At 47.6% G+C, this 18,586-nt stretch overlaps 1 protein-coding gene across 4 annotated transcripts in view; it reads right to left on the minus strand.

Moving 5' to 3' along the window:
* Window positions 1-18,586, minus strand: part of ARHGAP8 (Rho GTPase activating protein 8) — a 213,396-nt gene that overhangs the window by 154,022 nt on the left and 40,788 nt on the right. For 3 of the 4 annotated variants that reach the window (XM_075344216.1, XM_075344213.1, XM_075344214.1), the window contains exon 2: window positions 17,627-17,718. The gene's annotated coding sequence lies outside the window, so the exon portion shown is untranslated. Of the gene's footprint in view, window positions 8-17,626; window positions 17,719-18,586 lie in introns of those variants that run through there. The other variant, XM_075344217.1, reaches the window with a different exon arrangement.

Below are 18,586 nucleotides of genomic sequence, written 5' to 3' on the forward strand. Positions count from 1 at the left end.
GCCGGGGGCGAGGGACCAGGGGCGAGGGACGAGGGGCGAGGGACGAGGGGCGAGGGGCCGGGGGAAAGTCCTCCGTATTCTGTACTGCAGCCCCACAATTTACATCTCAATGGAGAACACATTTACTTAACCTCTTCCATCCCAGAAGAGCAAATACCTTAGAAATCCTTCAGACGTCTTCTTCTGACATTCTCTGATTGTTTACCCTTTAAGACATTTTTTTCTTAATAGATTTAGAATTTGGTGTTTCCTTAAAAAGGAGGTTTCATCAGAAAATGATCTATTGTGTAAATCAAATTTTTGTATTAAATGTATTTTTTTTTCCACATCACAATCTCTATTAAAAAGAAATATTAATACTCCTGCAATTCCTACCCCGGCCACTGGGGCTTAAGGATTAACACATGCACATTAGCAGCAATGAACTGAAGCATCTAATGAGCATGTGCAGAGGTCATTGTACAGGAGGAGGAGGTGAGCTGTGATATAATCTATTGTGAATGGTGGATCTTGTGTTATCTACTGTATATAGAGGAGTTATCAATCATTGTACAGGAGGAGGAGGAGGTGAGCTGTGATATCTACTGTGAATGGTGGATCCTGGGTTATCCACTGTATATAGAAGTGTTATCAATCATTGTACAGGAGGAAGAGGTGAGCTGTGATATCACCTATTGTAAATGGTGGATCCTGTGTTATCTACTGTATATTGAGGAGTTATCAATCATTGTACAGGAGGGGGAGGTGAGCTGTGATATCACCGATTGTGAATGGTGGATCCTGTGTATCTACTGTATATAGAAGTTATCAGTAATTTTACAGGAGAAGGAGGTGAGCTGTGATATCATCTATTGTGAATGGTGTCCTGTGTTATCTACTGTATATAGAGGTGTTGTCAGTCATTGTACAGGAGGAGGTGAGCTGTGACATCACCTATTGCGAACAGTGAATCCTGTGTTATCTACTGTATATAGAGGTGTTATCATCCATTGTATAGGAGGAGGTGAGCTGTGATATCTATTGTGAACAGTGGATCCTATGTTATCTACTGTATATAGAGGTGTTATCAGTCATTGTACAGGGGTAGGAGGGGGTGAGCTGTGACATCAAATATTGGGAAAGGTGGATCCTGTGTTATCATTCGAATATTGAGGTGTTATCAGTCATTGTATAGGGGGAGGCGAGCTGTGATATAACCTATTGGGAATGGTGGATCCTGTGTTATCTACTGTATATAGAGGTGTTATCAGACATTGTGACATCACCTATTTTGAATGGTGAATCCTATTTACTTTATATAGAGATGTAATCAGTGATTAAACAGCAGGAGGTGAGCTGTGACATCACCTACTAAAAATGATGAATCACGTGTTATCTACTGTTAATAGAGATGCTCTCAGTCATTATACAGGAGGGGGAGGAGGTGAGCTGTGACATCACCTATTGTGAAGAGTGGATCCTGTGTTATCCACTGTATATAGAGATGTTATCAGTCATTGTACAGGTGAGGGAGGAGGTAAGCTGTGACAACACCTATTGTGAATGGTGAATCCTCTTATCTACTGTATGTAGAGGTGTAGTCAGTCATTATACAGCAAGAGGTGAGTTGTGACATCACCTACTATGAATGATGACTCGTGTTATCTACTGTTTATAGAGGTGTTATCAGTCAGTGTACAAGAGGAGGAGGTGAGCTGTGACATCAACTATTCTTTCTGGTGAATCCATTGCTATCTATGGTCTATAGGGCTGTTAGTCATTGTACAGAAAGAAGAGGAGGTGAGCTATGGCATCATCTACTGTGAATGGTAGATCCTGTGTTATCTACTGTACATAGAGGTGTTATCAGTCATTCTACAAGAGGAGGGGGAGGAGGTGAGCTGTGACATCACCTGTTGTGATTGCTGGATACTGTGTTATTAGTTGTGTATAGAGGTGTCATTATAATCATGTCTCTGCTGATAAAGAACCTGTTGAAAACTCTTCATTAAATGACAGGAAGTTTGAATCTAAAAAAAAAGCACCAGTAGTCTAGTGGCCAGTGATAAAATTGCAAGATTACAATTTTTTTTTTTTTTAATACGGATTAGGTTATAAAGTTAAAAGAAATACTAAAAAGTTTAAGAAAATACATGTAACACAAAAAAATCAGATTTAAACAATAGGATGTTTTCTGTTGACATCATTCCTTTAATATTTCTTTTTTGCGATCGCAGCTCTGTTTTTGTGATACAAAGTTCCATATCTCCTGCCTAGGTAAGACAAAACATTTTGTCTCCCTGCAGTCACCACTAGGTGGAGCTTACAGCATAGTGGTTATACATTGAATATAATATGCAGTGAGCTCCCTCTAGTGGCGACTGCAGGAAGTCAGATTGTTGTAAGGAAGCAGCCAAATATTATACAGATATTCCATTACATTTACCAGGACTATTTCCCAAAAAATAAAACAGTCACGCTAATTTGGGACTTTTGGCATAGGACACTGTGGGTGACAATGTTATGGGGTAACTTTTTCATTAATTATTGACTCTGGTTGCTACTGTTATGGGGTAATTGTTTTTTTCATTGCTTTTCATAGGGCTTTCTGGGTGTAATTATTTATATGAGCCTGATTGTCACTGTTATGGGGCAGCTCACGTTTCACAATTTATAGAGCACTCTAGGTGGCGCTGATGGGGAATAGCTTTTTTTCGTCATTAATTATAGGAGACTCTTACTGGCTCTGTTATGGGGTAACTCTTGTTTCATCACTATTTATTATTGGGTCTTATTATGGAGTAATTTTTGTTTTGTCTTTATCTATAGGACATTCTGGGTGACACTGTTATGGGGTGATTTTTTTTTCTGCATTGCTACATATAGGACGATCTGGTTGGTACTGTTATGGTGACACTATGGTTGATATTAATAATGACACTCCCTGGTGGTACTGTTACAAAAGGCCTTTTTTTTGTCAAATATTGTTCACAAATTTGTCTAAATCTGTGTTAGTGAGCGCTTCTGTTTTGCCAAGATAATCCATCCACCTCACAGGTGCGGCATATCAAGATGCTGATTAGCCAGCATTATTATTGCACAGCTGTGCTGGCCAGCATGATTATTACACAGGTGTGCCTTAGGCTGGAAAGCATTATTGCAGCTGTGCCTTAGGCTGGCCAGCATGATTATTGCATAGGTGTACCTTAGGCTGGCCAGCATAATTATTGCACAGGTGTGCCTTAGGCTGGCCAGCATGATTATTGCACAGCTGTGCTTTAGGCTGGCCAGCATGATTATTGCACAGGTGTGCCTTAGGCTGGCCAGCATGATTATTGCACAGGTGTGCCTTAGGCTGGCCAGCATGATTATTGCACAGGTGTGCCTTAGGCTGGCCAGCATGATTATTGCACAGGTGTGCCTTAGGCTGGCCGGCATGATTATTACATAGGTGTGCCTTAGGCTGACCACAATAAAACGCCACTCTAAAATGTTCAGTTTTATCACAGCGCACAATGCCACGGATGTAGCGATTTTTGAGGGAGCGTGCACTTGTCATGCTGACTGCAGGAATGTCACCAGAGCTGTTCTCTGTGAATTGAATGTTCATTTCTCTACCATAAGTCGTCTCGAAAGGTGTATCAGAGAATTTGGCAGAAGATCCAACCGCAGACAACGTGTAATCCCACCAGCCCGGGACCTCCACATCCAACATCTTCACCTCCAAGATCGTCTGTGACCGGCCCCCCGGACAGCGGCTGCAACAATCGGTGCAAAACCAAAGAATTTCTGCACAAACTGTCACCATCTTAGGGAAGCTCCTCTGCTGCTCGTCATCCTCATCGGGGGTCTCCACCTGACTGCAGAGCGTCGTCCTCATCGGGGGTCTCCACCTGACTGCAAAGCGTCGTCCTCATCGGGGGTCTCCACTTGACTGCAGAGCGTCGTCCCCATCGGGGGTCTCCACCTGACTGCAGAGCGTCGTCCTCATCGGGGGTCTCCACCTGACTGCAGAGCGTCGTCCTCATCGGGGGTCTCCACCTGACTGCAGAGCGTCGTCCTCATCGGGGGTCTCCACCTGACTGCAGAGCGTCATCTTCATCGGGGGTCTCCACCTGACTGTAGAGCGTCGTCCTCATCGGAGGTTTCCACCTGACTGCAGAGCGTGGTCCTCATCGGGGGTCTCCACCTGACTGCAGAGCGTCGTCCTCATCGGAGGTTTTCACCTGACTGCAGAGCGTGGTCCTCATCGGGGGTCTCCACCTGACTGCAGAGCGTCGTCCTCATCGGGGATCTCCACCTGACTGCAGAGCGTCGTCCTCATCGGAGGTTTCCACCTGACTGCAGAGCGTGGTCCTCATCGGGGGTCTCCACCTGACTGCAGAGCGTCGTCCTCATCGGGGGTCTCCACCTGACTGCAGAGCGTCGTCCTCATCAGGGGTCCTCCACCTGACTGCAGAACGTCATCTTCATCGGGGGTCTCCACCTGACTGCAGAGCGTCGTCCTCATCGGGGGTCTCCACCTGACTGCAGAGTGTCGTCCTCATCGGGGGTCTCCACCTGACTGTAGAGCGTCGTCCTCATCGGGGGTCTCCACCTGACTGTAGAGCGTCGTCCTCATCGGGGGTCTCCACCTGACTGTAGAGCGTCATCCTCATCGGGGGTCTCCACCTGACTGCAGAGCGTCGTCCTCATCGGAGGTTTCCACCTGACTGTAGAGCGTCGTCCTCATCGGGGGTCTCCACCTGACTGCAGAGCGTCGTCCTCATCGGAGGTTTCCACCTGACTGCAGAGCGTCGTCCTCATCGGAGGTCTCCACCTGACTGCAGAGCGTGGTCCTCATCGGGGGTCTCCACCTGACTGTAGAGCGTCGTCCTCATCGGAGGTTTCCACCTGACTGCAGAGCGTCGTCCTCATCGGGGGTCTCCACCTGACTGCAGAGCGTCGTCCTCATCAGTGGTCCTCCACCTGACTGCAGAGCGTCATCTTCATCGGGGGTCTCCACGTGACTGCAGAGCGTCGTCCTCATCGGGGGTCTCCACCTGACTGCAGAGCGTCGTCCTCATCGGGGGTCTCCACCTGACTGTAGAGCGTCGTCCTCATCGGGGGTCTCCACCTGACTGCAGAGCGTCGTCCTCATCGGGGGTCTCCACCTGACTGCAGAGCGTCGTCCTCATCGGGGGTCTCCACCTGACTGTAGAGCGTCGTCCTCATCGGAGGTTTCCACCTGACTGCAGAGCGTCGTCCTCATCGGAGGTTTCCACCTGACTGTAGAGCGTCGTCCTCATCGGAGGTTTCCACCTGACTGCAGAGCGTGGTCCTCATCGGGGGTCTCCACCTGACTGTAGAGCGTCGTCCTCATCGGAGGTTTCCACCTGACTGCAGAGCGTGGTCCTCATCGGGGGTCTCCACCTGACTGCAGAGCGTCGTCCTCATCGGGGGTCTCCACCTGACTGCAGAGCGTCGTCCTCATCAAGGGTCCTCCACCTGACTGCAGAGCGTCATCTTCATCGGGGGTCTCCACCTGACTGCAGAGCGTCATCTTCATCGGGGGTCTCCACCTGACTGCAGAGCGTCGTCCTCATCGGGGGTCTCCACCTGACTGTAGAGCGTCGTCCTCATCGGCGGTTTCCACCTGACCGCAGAGGGTCGTCCTCATCGGGGGTCTCCACCTGACTGTAGAGCGTCGTCCTCATCGGAGGTTTCCACCTGACTGCAGAGCGTCGTCCTCATCAGGGGTCCTCCACCTGACTGCAGAGCGTCATCTTCATCGGGGGTCTCCACCTGACTGCAGAGCGTCGTCCTCATCGGGGGTCTCCACCTGACTGCAGAGCGTCGTCCTCATCAGGGGTCCTCCACCTGACTGCAGAGCGTCATCTTCATCGGGGGTCTCCACCTGACTGCAGAGCGTCATCTTCATCGGGGGTTTCCACCTGACTGCAGAGCGTCGTCCTCATCGGGGGTCTCCACCTGACTGTAGAGCGTCGTCCTCATCGGCGGTTTCCACCTGACCGCAGAGGGTCGTCCTCATCGGGGGTCTCCACCTGACTGTAGAGCGTCGTCCTCATCGGAGGTTTCCACCTGACTGCAGAGCGTCGTCCTCATCAGGGGTCCTCCACCTGACTGCAGAGCGTCATCTTCATCGGGGGTCTCCACCTGACTGCAGAGCGTCGTCCTCATCGGGGGTTTCCACCTGACTGCAGAGCGTCGTCCTCATCGGAGGTTTCCACCTGACTGTAGAGCGTCGTCCTCATCGGAGGTTTCCACCTGACTGCAGAGCGTGGTCCTCATCGGGGGTCTCCACCTGACTGCAGAGCGTCGTCCTCATCGGGGGTCTCCACCTGACTGCAGAGCGTCGTCCTCATCGGGGGTCTCCACCTGACTGCAGAGCGTCGTCCTCATCGGGGGTCTCCACCTGACTGCAGAGCGTCGTCCTCATCAGGGGTCCTCCACCTGACTGCAGAGCGTCATCTTCATCGGGGGTCTCCACCTGACTGCAGAGCGTCATCTTCATCGGGGGTCTCCACCTGACTGCAGAGCGTCGTCCTCATCGGGGGTCTCCACCTGACTGTAGAGCGTCGTCCTCATCGGCGGTTTCCACCTGACCGCACAGGGTCGTCCTCATCGGGGGTCTCCACCTGACTGTAGAGCGTCGTCCTCATCGGAGGTTTCCACCTGACTGCAGAGCGTCGTCCTCATCAGGGGTCCTCCACCTGACTGCAGAGCGTCATCTTCATCGGGGGTCTCCACCTGACTGCAGAGCGTCGTCCTCATCGGGGGTCTCCACCTGACTGCAGAGCGTCGTCCTCATCAGGGGTCCTCCACCTGACTGCAGAGCGTCATCTTCATCGGGGGTCTCCACCTGACTGCAGAGCGTCATCTTCATCGGGGGTCTCCACCTGACTGCAGAGCGTCGTCCTCATCGGGGGTCTCCACCTGACTGTAGAGCGTCGTCCTCATCGGCGGTTTCCACCTGACCGCAGAGGGTCGTCCTCATCGGGGGTCTCCACCTGACTGTAGAGCGTCGTCCTCATCGGAGGTTTCCACCTGACTGCAGAGCGTCGTCCTCATCAGGGGTCCTCCACCTGACTGCAGAGCGTCATCTTCATCGGGGGTCTCCACCTGACTGCAGAGCGTCGTCCTCATCAGGGGTTTCCACCTGACTGCAGAGCGTCGTCCCCATCGGAGGTTTCCACCTGACTGCAGAGCGTCGTCCTCATCGAAGGTTTCCACCTGACTGCAGAGCGTGGTCCTCATCGGGGGTCTCCACCTGACTGCAGAGCGTCGTCCTCATCGGGGGTCTCCACCTGACTGCAGAGCGTCGTCCTCATCGGGGGTCTCCACCTGACTGCAGAGCGTCGTCCTCATCGGAGGTTTCCACCTGACTGCAGAGCGTCGTCCTCATCGGGGGTCTCCACCTGACTGCAGAGCGTCGTCCTCATCGGGGGTCTCCACCTGACTGTAGAGCGTCGTCCTCATCGGGGTCTCCACCTGACTGCAGAGCGTCGTCCTCATCGGGGGTCTCCACCTGACCGCAGAGCGTCGTCATAACTGACTTGAGTGGGTGAATGCTCACATTCGATGGCGTCTGGCAGGTTGGAGATGTTCTCTTCATGGATGAAGCTCGGTTTTCCCTGCACAGGGCAGATGGCGGACTGTGTGTATGGCGTCGTGTGGGTGAGCTGTTTGCGGAGGTCACGTTGTGAATGGCGTGGCCCCGGGCGGCGGTGGGTTATGGTATGGGCAGACGTATGTTATGGACAGTGAACGCAGGTGCATTGTATTGATGCCATAGTGAATGCACAGAGATACAGTGAGAAGATCCTGAGGCCATTGTTGCGCCTCATCCACGACCATCACTCCATGTTGATGCTGATAATGCGCGGCCCCATGGTGCAAGGATCTGGATGCCTGGACGCTGAAAACATCCCAGTTCTTACATGGCCGCATACTCACCGGACATGTCACCAATTGAGCAGTTTGGGGCTCTGGATCGGGGAATACAAGAGCGTGTTCACATTCCTGCCAATATCCAGCAACCTCACACAAAGGAGTGGAGCAACGATCCACAGGTCACCAATCTGATCAACCCTATGCGAATGATGATGGGAGGCAAATGGTGGTCACACAGATACTAACTGGTTTTCTGACCACGTGGACCCCACCATTACTGTAAAACTGCACATTTTAGAGTGGCCTTTTATTGTGGCCAGCCTAAGGCACACCTATGCAATGATCATGCTGGCCAGCCTAAGGCACACCTGTGCAATAATAATGCTGGCCAGCCTAAGGAGAACTTTGCACGCTGCAACATCGCTAGCCGATGCTAGCGATGCCGAGCGCGATAGTCCCCGCCCCCATCGCACATGCGATATCTTGTGACAGCTGCCGTAGCGAACATTATCACTATGGCAGCTTCACACGCACTTACCTGTCCTGCGACGTCGCTCTGGCCGGCGACCCGCCTCCTTCCTAGGGGGTGACGGGTCGTGCGGCGTCACAGCAACATCACACGGCAGAAGGCCAATAGAAGAAGAGGGGCGGAGATGAGCGGGACATAAACATCCCACCCACCTCCTTCCTTCCGCATTGCCGGTGGAGGCAGGTAAGGAGATGTTCCTCGCTCCTTCGGCGTCACACACAGCGATGTGTGCTGCTGCAGGAACCAGGAACAACATCATAACAGCAGTCGACCCGACATTATAAAAATGACTGACGCTACACAGATCGCCAATTTACAACGCTTTTGCGATAGTTTATCGCCGCATCTAGGCTTTACACGTTGTGACGTTGTTACCGGCGCCGGATGTGCGTCACTTTCGATTTGACCCCGACGATATCGCAGTAGCGATGTCGCAACGTGCAAAGTACTCCTAAGGCACACCTGTGTAATAATCATCCTGGCCAGCCTAAGGCACACCTGTGCAACAATCATGCTGGCCAGCCTAAGGCACACCTGTGCAATAATAATGCTGGCCAGCCTAAGGCACACCTGTGCAATAATCATGTTGGACAGCCTAAGGCACACCTGTGCAATAATCATGCTGGCTTCATGCTGGCTAGCCTAAGGCACACCTGTGCAATAATAATGCTGGCCAGCCTAAGGCACACCTATGTAAAAAATCATGCTGGCTAGCCTAAGGCACACCTGTGCAATAATTTGGGCTTTTGGTTGACACTGTTATGGAGGATCTCTAGGTGACACTATTATGGAGGCTTTTGGTTGACACCCTTATGGAGAATCTCTATGTGACACTGTTATGGAGACTTTTGGGTGACACTGTTATGGAGGTTTTTTGTTGACACAGTTATGGAGGATCTCTGGGTGACAGTGTTATGGAGAATCTCTGGGTGACATTGCTATGGAGGGTCTCTGGGTGACACTGTTATGGAGACTTTTGGTTGACACTGTTATTGAGGATCTCTAGGTGACACTGCTATGGAGGCTTTTGGTTGACAGGCTTAGGGAGGATCACTGGGTGACATTGTTATGGAGACTTTTGGTTGACACTGTTATTGAGGATCTCTAGGTGACACTGCTATGGAGGCTTTTGGTTGACAGGCTTAGGGAGGATCACTGGGTGACATTGTTATGGAGACTTTTGGTTGACACTGTTATTGAGGATCTCTAGGTGACACTGCTATGGAGGCTTTTGGTTGACAGGCTTAGGGAGGATCACTGGGTGACATTGTTATGGAGACTTTTGGTTGACACTGTTATTGAGGATCTCTAGGTGACACTGCTATGGAGGCTTTTGGTTGACAGGCTTAGGGAGGATCACTGGGTGACATTGTTATGGAGACTTTTTGTTGACACTGTTATGGAGGATCCCTGGGTGACACTGTTATGGAGGTTGTTTGGTTGGCACTATTTTTGTAGGGACTTTCTGTATAGCAATCTTTTGGGGGCACACTTGATATCACAAACTAGAGTTGCCCATAGCAACAAGTAAGAGGATGCTCATTTTACCAGTGCGGCCTAGATAATGAAAGCTCCCTCTGGTTGCTATGAGTAACATGGACGCCTCCTCTCAGTTCAGTCTTTCTTGAAGATCAAGGAAGATGTGAGAAGAGCGGAGATCAAAGGGCAAAGTTGTTGAACTGAAGGAGGAAACGGTGGATGTGTGAGGTGAAGGCCTGGCGTACGTGCGACACACCCAGAGACGTGCGAGGCCTGTACTGTCAGCGAAGCCACGGCATATGCCACCATGTATGACTGTACACAGCAATGGAGGCCACCCAGACGTGTACAGCATATTCCACCATGTATGACTGTACACAGCAATGGAGGCCACCCAGACGTGTACAGCATATTCCACCATGTATGACTGTACACAGCAATGGAGGCCATCAAGACGTGTACAGCATCTTCCACCATGTATGACTGTACACAGCAATGGAGGCCATCCAGACGTGTACAGCATATTCCACAATGTATGACTGTACACAGCAATGGAGGCACCCAGACGTGTACAGCATATTCCACCATGTATGACTGTACACAGCAATGGAGGCCATCCAGACGTGTACAGCATATTCCACCATGTATGACTGTACGCAGCAATGGAGGCCATCCAGACGTGTACAGCATATTCCACCATGTATGACTGTACACAGCAATGGAGGCCATCCAGACGTGTACAGCATCTTCCACCATGTATGACTGTACACAGCAATGGAGGCCATCCAGATGTGTACAGCATATTCCACAATGTATGACTGTACACAGCAATGGAGGCACCAGACGTGTACAGCATATTCCACCATGTATGACTGTACGCAGCAATGGAGGCCATCCAGACGTATACAGCATATTCCACCATGTATGACTGTACACAACAATGGAGGCCATCCAGACGTGTACAGCATATTCCACAATGTATGACTGTACACAGCAATGGAGGCCATCCAGACGTATACAGCATATTCCACCATGTATGACTGTACACAGCAATGGAGGCCATCCAGACGTGTACAGCATATTCCACAATGTATGACTGTACACAGCAATGGAGGCCATCCAGACGTGTACAGCATATTCCACCATGTATGACTGTACACAGCAATGGAGGCCATCCAGACGTGTACAGCATATTCCACCATGTATGACTGTACGCAGCAATGGAGGCCATCCAGACGTGTACAGCATATTCCACCATGTATGACTGTACACAGCAATGGAGGCCATCCAGACGTATACAGCATATTCCACCATGTATGACTGTACACAACAATGGAGGCACCCAGACATGTACAGCATAGGGAGAAAGGCCATTAGAGGTATACGGGGACGAGACGCTCTGCCCTGCATATATTATCCCTTTATTGATTAAAATTAACTGTAAAAGTGCCTTTTCTCTTGGGAAAACCCCTTTAAGCTGCTGCAGTACCTCATAATACACAATAGCTGCTGCAGAACCTCATAATATACCCCTAAGCTGCTGTAGAACGTCATAATACACTTCAACGGCTGCAGAACCTCATAATACACACCTCAGCTGCTGCAGTACCTCATAATACACACCTCAGCTGCTGCAGAACCTCATAATACACACCTCAGCTGCTGCAGTACCTCATAATGAAGGAAAACAAGTGATCCAGCTCAACTGGGGCAAAGTCCGGCATGCAGGGATAACACTCTGACAGTGCAAGAATCCAGTAGAAGAAAGAAAAATCCAGCTTCCGGAGTAGTAGTAAAACTGATGCAATTTTATTAGAGGACGTAAAAATTAATGCGATGACAAAAATGGGGAGCCCATATGCGGCGTAAGGCTACGCGTTTCGAACGCTGCCTGCGTTCTTTGTCAAGCCTTGACAAAGAATGCAGGCAGCGTTCGAAACGCGTAGCCTTACGCCGCATATGGGCTCCCCATTTTTGTCATCGCATTAATTTTTACGTCCTCTAATAAAATTGCATCAGTTTTACTACTACTCCGGAAGCTGGATTTTTCTTTCTTCTACTAGTACCTCATAATACATACCACAGCTGCTGCAGAACCTCATAATACACCATAGTTGCTGCAGAACATTAGAATATAGGTCTCAGCTGCTGTCGAGCATCATAATGCAGTTCACCTACTGCAAAACATTATAATACACAGCTCAAGCTGCTGCAGAACCTCATAAAACATGATTCAGCTGTTGCAGAGCCTTATAATACACATCTTTGCAGCTGCAGAAACATCATAATAAACCTCAGATGCTGTGGAACATCATAATACACACCTCAGCTGCTGCAGAGCATCATTATACACACCTCAGCTGCTGCAGAGCATCATTATACACATCTCAGCTGCTGCAGAACCTCATAATACACCTCAGCTGCTGCAGAGCATCATTATACACATCTCAGCTGCTGCAGAACCTCATAACACACCTAACACAGCTGCCATAGAGCTATATTTTACACACCTCAGCTGCTGCAGAACATCATGATGTGACTATAAGAATGTTCACTAAACTATGTGACCGTGCTCATCCATAGTGATTGGGTAAATGAATATTTATATAGTGTTGACTTACACTGCACTTCCTACTAGTTTCTTCCCCCCAGAGTGATAAAGGTATGGATACCACTGTCTCCTTGTCAATGATGGGGGCACAGATAATACTGCCCCGCGCCTGTTTTGGGAAGTGACACAGACACACTATCTGCTTATTGCAGTAAAAATGATGATCATGCTGATATACTGCTCAGGCCAAAAAACTACTACTACTCCAGCAGGATACAGCTAAACCCCCACTAGGTGGAGGCAACACAGGTGCTACTTCCAAATATGGAGGAGGTGATGGCTGGATGGTAAAACTGCACACTAGTGGCTTGCATAGGCTATGTGCCCACGCTGCGGAAAATGCGCGGATTTTGCCGCGGATTTCTCGCGGAAAAGCCGCGGATTTCCCGAAAATCTGCAGCAGCGGCACTTCCCAGTCATTTCTATGGCATTTGGGAAATGCTGTGCCCACGCTGCGGATTTTTCCGCAGCGGATATCGTGCGGATTTTGGTCCGGAAAAATCTGCAACATGTCAATTATTGTTGCGGATTTTCATCCGGATTTTGGCTTTAAAATTGGGAAAAAAAAAAATCTGCACCAAAATCCGCATCAAATCCGCGGCAATTCCGCGGTAAATCCGCACCTTTGAAAAGGTGCGGATTTTGCGGGAAAGCTGCGGATTTTGATGCAGAAAAATCCGCAGCTACATTCTCCCGTGGACACATAGCCTTAGAGCACTGTTCACACTAGCAGACGCACAGTCACAAACCCGCAGCCTATTAGGTGACGCCCATACTATTAGATCAGGCGGGCTTTTATGGCCTGAGCAATATACAGCTGCAATTCCATCTTGCTGTAAGTAATGATAATCTTTCTTTTTTGCTTTTTTATATTATATATAGTGTAGGGACCTACAAGCATGAGGTTCCCGTGACGAGGGTTGTAGGCTTACGTCTTATGGCCATAACGCTAACAAAAAACTTCATATATTTTTTTTTGTACAGGATACAGCCAGGCCCCTTTTTGTTAGGCCTTGCTATTAGAGTTTCTGTCCCTACGTAGCGCGCAGTGGGGGTACGGCTTGGCAGCCTGCCTGATCTAATAGTATGGGCGTCACCTAATAGGCTGCGGGTTTGTGACTGTGCATCTGCTAGTGTGAACAGTGCTCTATGCAAGCCACTAGTGTGCAGTTTTACCATCCAGCCATCACCTCCTCCATATTTGGAAGTAAGTGTGAATGGCTCCCCCTGCACCTGTGTTGCCTCCACCTAGTGGAGGTTTAGCTGTATCCTGCTGGAGTAGTAGTAGTTTTTTGCCCTGAGCAATATACAGCTGCAATTCCATCTTGCTGTAAGTAATCATGCTGATATACACTGAACAAAAATATAAATGCAATCACTCCTCCTGTGCAGAGATAATCCATCCACCTCACAGGTGAGGCATATCAACTGTTTATACAGCATTATTATTGCACAGGTGTGCCTTAGGTTGGCCAGCATGATTATTGCACAGGTGTGCCTTAGGTTGGCCAGCATGATTATTGCACAGGTGTGCCTTAGGCTGGCCAGCATGATTATTGCAGAGGTGTGCCTTAAGCTGGCCACAATAAAAGTCCACTGTAAAATGTGCAGGTTTACAATATTGGGTGGTCTAAGGGGGGGTCAGAAAACCAGGCAGTATTTGGTGTGACTACCCGTCACGGGTGTGTCAGAGTTGACAGACAGTCATGTGGTGTCCGTCTGTATAAGGTCGCAGTGTTTGACTACACAAATGCTCCATGACATTCTATTCTTCCTGCTGTCGTGTAAATGGTATCCATATCTTCTCTATTTGGGGATAATCCCTTTCCTTTTAGGACCCTGCAGATATTCTCACCATCATCCCTTCCCCTTGTATCCTTAAATACCCATTTTTCCCATTGGTGTTTGCTAGTAATAGAGTTAAATTCCTATACAGGCCTTTGATGCAAGCAGTCAGCTTGTATTCATCCGAAGAAACATTGTTGTTTGTTGCTGCTCCTTTCGCTGAGTCTTCTTTGACATGTTATAGGTTTACTTCTTGCTGTTTGTTATCTCTATGTCTACTTTAGAGCTTAGTGGGATTGACTAAGCGCTTATCCCATCTGTTCGTTATCTAGGGCCAAGTTTAGGGTCAGCCAGGAACAGGTATCCTGCTCGGCGCATAGGTGCAGAACCATCTATGGTGATGAGTGGGGACAGGAGAAGGTTTGGTCAGAAATGTTTTTGTTTTGCACGGATTGTTGCAGCCGCTATCCGGGTGCCTAGTCTCAGACGATCTTGGAAGGTGAAGATGCTGGATGTGGATCAATAATCATGCTGGCCGGCCTAAGGTGCACCTGTGCAATAATCATGCTGGCCAGCTTAAGGCACACCTGTGCAATAATCATGCTGGCTTGTTATGATTCAGGGACCGAGGAGGATCAAAAATGTGGCTGGAACCTTAACGGACTGCAGACCTAATCCTGACACACAACTAGAAGTAGCCGTGGGATGAGCCTACAATGATCTAGTCATCTTGACACAGCCGTAGAACTAAATATTCTTACAGATAGAAATATAAGAAAAGCTAATCTACCTCGGAGCAATCCCCAAAGACATAGACAGCCCCCCACATGTAAAGACTACGGTGATATAGGAAAATACAATACAATGCCAGAAAACAGATTCTGCAAAGATGAGGCCCAAACTATCTTTATAGGAAAGGATAGGAAAGAGTACTGTCTGCAGCCGTAAAAACCCTAAAAAAATCTCAGCACGCCTGACATGGAAAAACCCTGAGACCACACGGCCTCTCCCCCACTATATCAGTACTCTGATGTTACTGGGATCCAAAAACACTAATATAGATGAGGGACTGAATTTAATACCAAGAATGACAAAACACAATACATTACAGAATCATGGAGCTAAATATACAGACACTCCCAGCAGGGAATGATCCAATTCTACCAGGAACTCCACACAGGGAAAATAGGAATCAAGCATTAGTATCAAAATAGAAAAAACACCAAGAAAGTGGAAACAATAAACAGAGGTACAAAGACCACTCATCTGAGATGAGTTCTGGTAGAGAAAAGGGCTGGTTTAAGAATGTCCTTAACACACAGGAGACCATAGATACCGGCAAGTAAGAATAGAAAACTACTCCGTTATATAGTCCCAATCTGAAAGGCCTGAATGCCAGTCCTCTACAGGTGTGTGGTGGCTCTCATTCCACAAGTCAACTGCACCGCCAGCACTGACCACAAGAGGGAGCCCCAAACTGGAAAATGTATTCACAACACTGGCCAGCCTAAGGCACACCTGTGCAATAATCATGCTGGCCAGCTTAAGGCACACCTGTGCAATAATCGTGCTGTCTAATCAGCATCTTGATATGTCACACCTGTGAGGTGGATTGATTATCTCAGCAAAGGAGAAGAGCTCACTAACACAGATTTAGACAAATTTATGAACAATAGAGAGAAAATGACCTTTTGTGTCCATAGAAAAAGTCTTAGATCTCAGGGTTCAAATCATGAAAAAAATGGAGCAAAAACAAAAGTGTTGGGTTTATATTTTTGTTCAGTGTACAAAAGATAGAACCTCCTCTCAGCTTCTAAAATCTAAATGTTGTTGACACAGACAGTACAACCTCCTTGCCTCTCTATTTAATAATACTACTTCTATGTCTTTCCCTGTAAATCATGTCTACACAGATCTTACTACCGTATCTCCTTGTTTCTCTTGGTAAGGACACCTTTTTGTTTTTCACCCTAAATGTTGTGGGGAGAAACTCATGTACATAATGTGCACGGTTACAGTATTGCCTTGCAGAATGTGGCTTTAAAAAGTTCAGATAGTGCTACGTCCCTGTCTCTTCCTATAAAAACCTCAAGACACAAATAATACAGCATCTTTGGCTCTCTATAAGTGATATAGAAAAAAACAGTGCTGTCCTTTTGCCTCTCCCGATAAATGATGCAAGCACAGATAGAACTACCTCATTGTATCTCCTTATAAGTCGACAAAGATAACAACTTCCCTGTCTCTTCTCATAAATTATTTATGCATAGATGGTACATCCTCTCTGTCTCTTCCTAGAAATTATTGAGACACAGATAGTAGTACTTCCTCACTGTCTCTTCCTATAAATTATTGACGCTTAGATAGTACTTCCTCCCAGTCTCTACCTATAAATAATTTAGGCATAGATAGTACTTTCTCCCTGCATCTCCCTAAACATTATTTAGGCATAGACAGTACTTTCTCCCTGTCTCTCCCTATAAATTATTCAGACACAGATAGTACTTACTCTTTGTATCTCCCTATAAATTATTTTGGCATAGATAGTACTTCCTGTCTGTCTCTCCCTATACACAATTTAGGCATAGATAGTACTTCCTGTCTTTCTCTCCCCATAAATTATTGAAACATAGCTTGTACATCCTCCCTATCTCTCCCCATAAATAATTTAGCCATAGATAGTACTTTCTCCCTGTCTCGTCATATAAATTATTTACACACAGATAGTACTCACTCTCTGTCTCTCTCTATAAATTATTTAGGCATTGAAAGGACTTCATGCCTGCCTATAAAGTATTTAGGAATATATAGTCCTTCCTCTGTAACTCTCCCTATAAACAACATAGGCACAGATAGTACTGCCTTCCTGTCGCTACCTATGAATGAAGTATGTGCAGATAGTATAGCCCTTCTGTCTCTCTCTATAAATAATGCAGGCACAAATACTACTGCCTCCTTGTCTCCTCTTTAAATCAATGGTGCAATATAAATAATAATAATAATAATAATAACTAGTACTGCATCCTTGTCTCACTATAAATAATGTAGATGCAGATGGTACTGCCTCCCTGTCTCTTCCTGCAACTCATGTAAACACAAACAGTACTGCCTTCCTCCCTCTCCATATAATGTAAGAACAGATAGTACTGCCTATCCATCTCTCCTTATAAATTATACAAACACAGATAGTACTGACTCCCTGTCTCTCACTATCAATGATGTTGGCACAGATAGGACTGCCTCCAAGTTTTTTTTTCCTACACATGTTATAAGCAGTGATAGTAAAGCCTCAGAAGTCATAGTGTGATGTTATATTTTATATAGTATTTAGAAGATACCAGAGAACCCACCTTTTGATATCACCAGAATGGTTAAGTCAGGTCACTTAGGAGTGTGGATTTGAAGGCGTCAAAGGAACCAAAAGCCACACATTACATCTGATCTGTGGAGGAAAAATGCAAAAAAAAATAATAATATATAAGACGAACTACTCTGTGGAACACAATATATTGCAGCACCACAGCCACACAATACATAGGGGGAACTATAACAAGCAATGCAGGCGACGGGCAAAACTATGGCAAGCAATTACAGAGGGCATTTGTGGAAGACACTTAAAGGACTACTCCAAATGCAGGCACTTGTATCTGACACATAGATATGGGGATACCTATAGTTGGCTCACACTTTGTGAACGAGGTTTAAAAATAAATCTATAAAATTATCTATAAAATGAATTTTCACTGCTCAAGAGCTCAGAAATTATGATTTATTTTTTTTATGTTATGGAAAGTACATGGACCAGCAAAATCTGTGGAAAATGTCATACACCATGGAATTACGAATGCCAATAGCTCCATCATCTGGACGGTGTCAGTACTGCATCCATCTCTCGGTATCATTCTAGAACTAAAAGCTGAAGTAAAGGACAAAAATATTGAATAACCAAAAAAACGGAATTTATGGTTTGTGATAATGATGCCCTGATACTCGGATCCGGGGTGGTCGTGGCTCGAGGGGTCCGGACCCGGGCTCGGCAGAAACTCAGATCCTTGAAAGGGGATTATTTACAGGGGAGAAGTTCGTGACACCACCTGTGGGTTGCGGTAATGGGAGTACCGCCGCTGCTGGAAGGAGTACCGGGGCAGATGGTGGGGAGCAGCAAAGTGTCAGTCTCTCCGCAGGTAGGGAAGGCCTCTGAGGTTGTTGGTGAAATGTTTGGGGGTGCAGAGGAGCCAGGTTACTGACTGTGGGTAGTCGTGGTGCAGGATGAGGATTGAGGATTATAAAGCAGACACTCACACTGAAGA

This window comes from Anomaloglossus baeobatrachus, chromosome 4, assembly GCF_048569485.1.
Source record: "Anomaloglossus baeobatrachus isolate aAnoBae1 chromosome 4, aAnoBae1.hap1, whole genome shotgun sequence".
NCBI classification, from domain to species: domain Eukaryota; kingdom Metazoa; phylum Chordata; class Amphibia; order Anura; family Aromobatidae; genus Anomaloglossus; species Anomaloglossus baeobatrachus.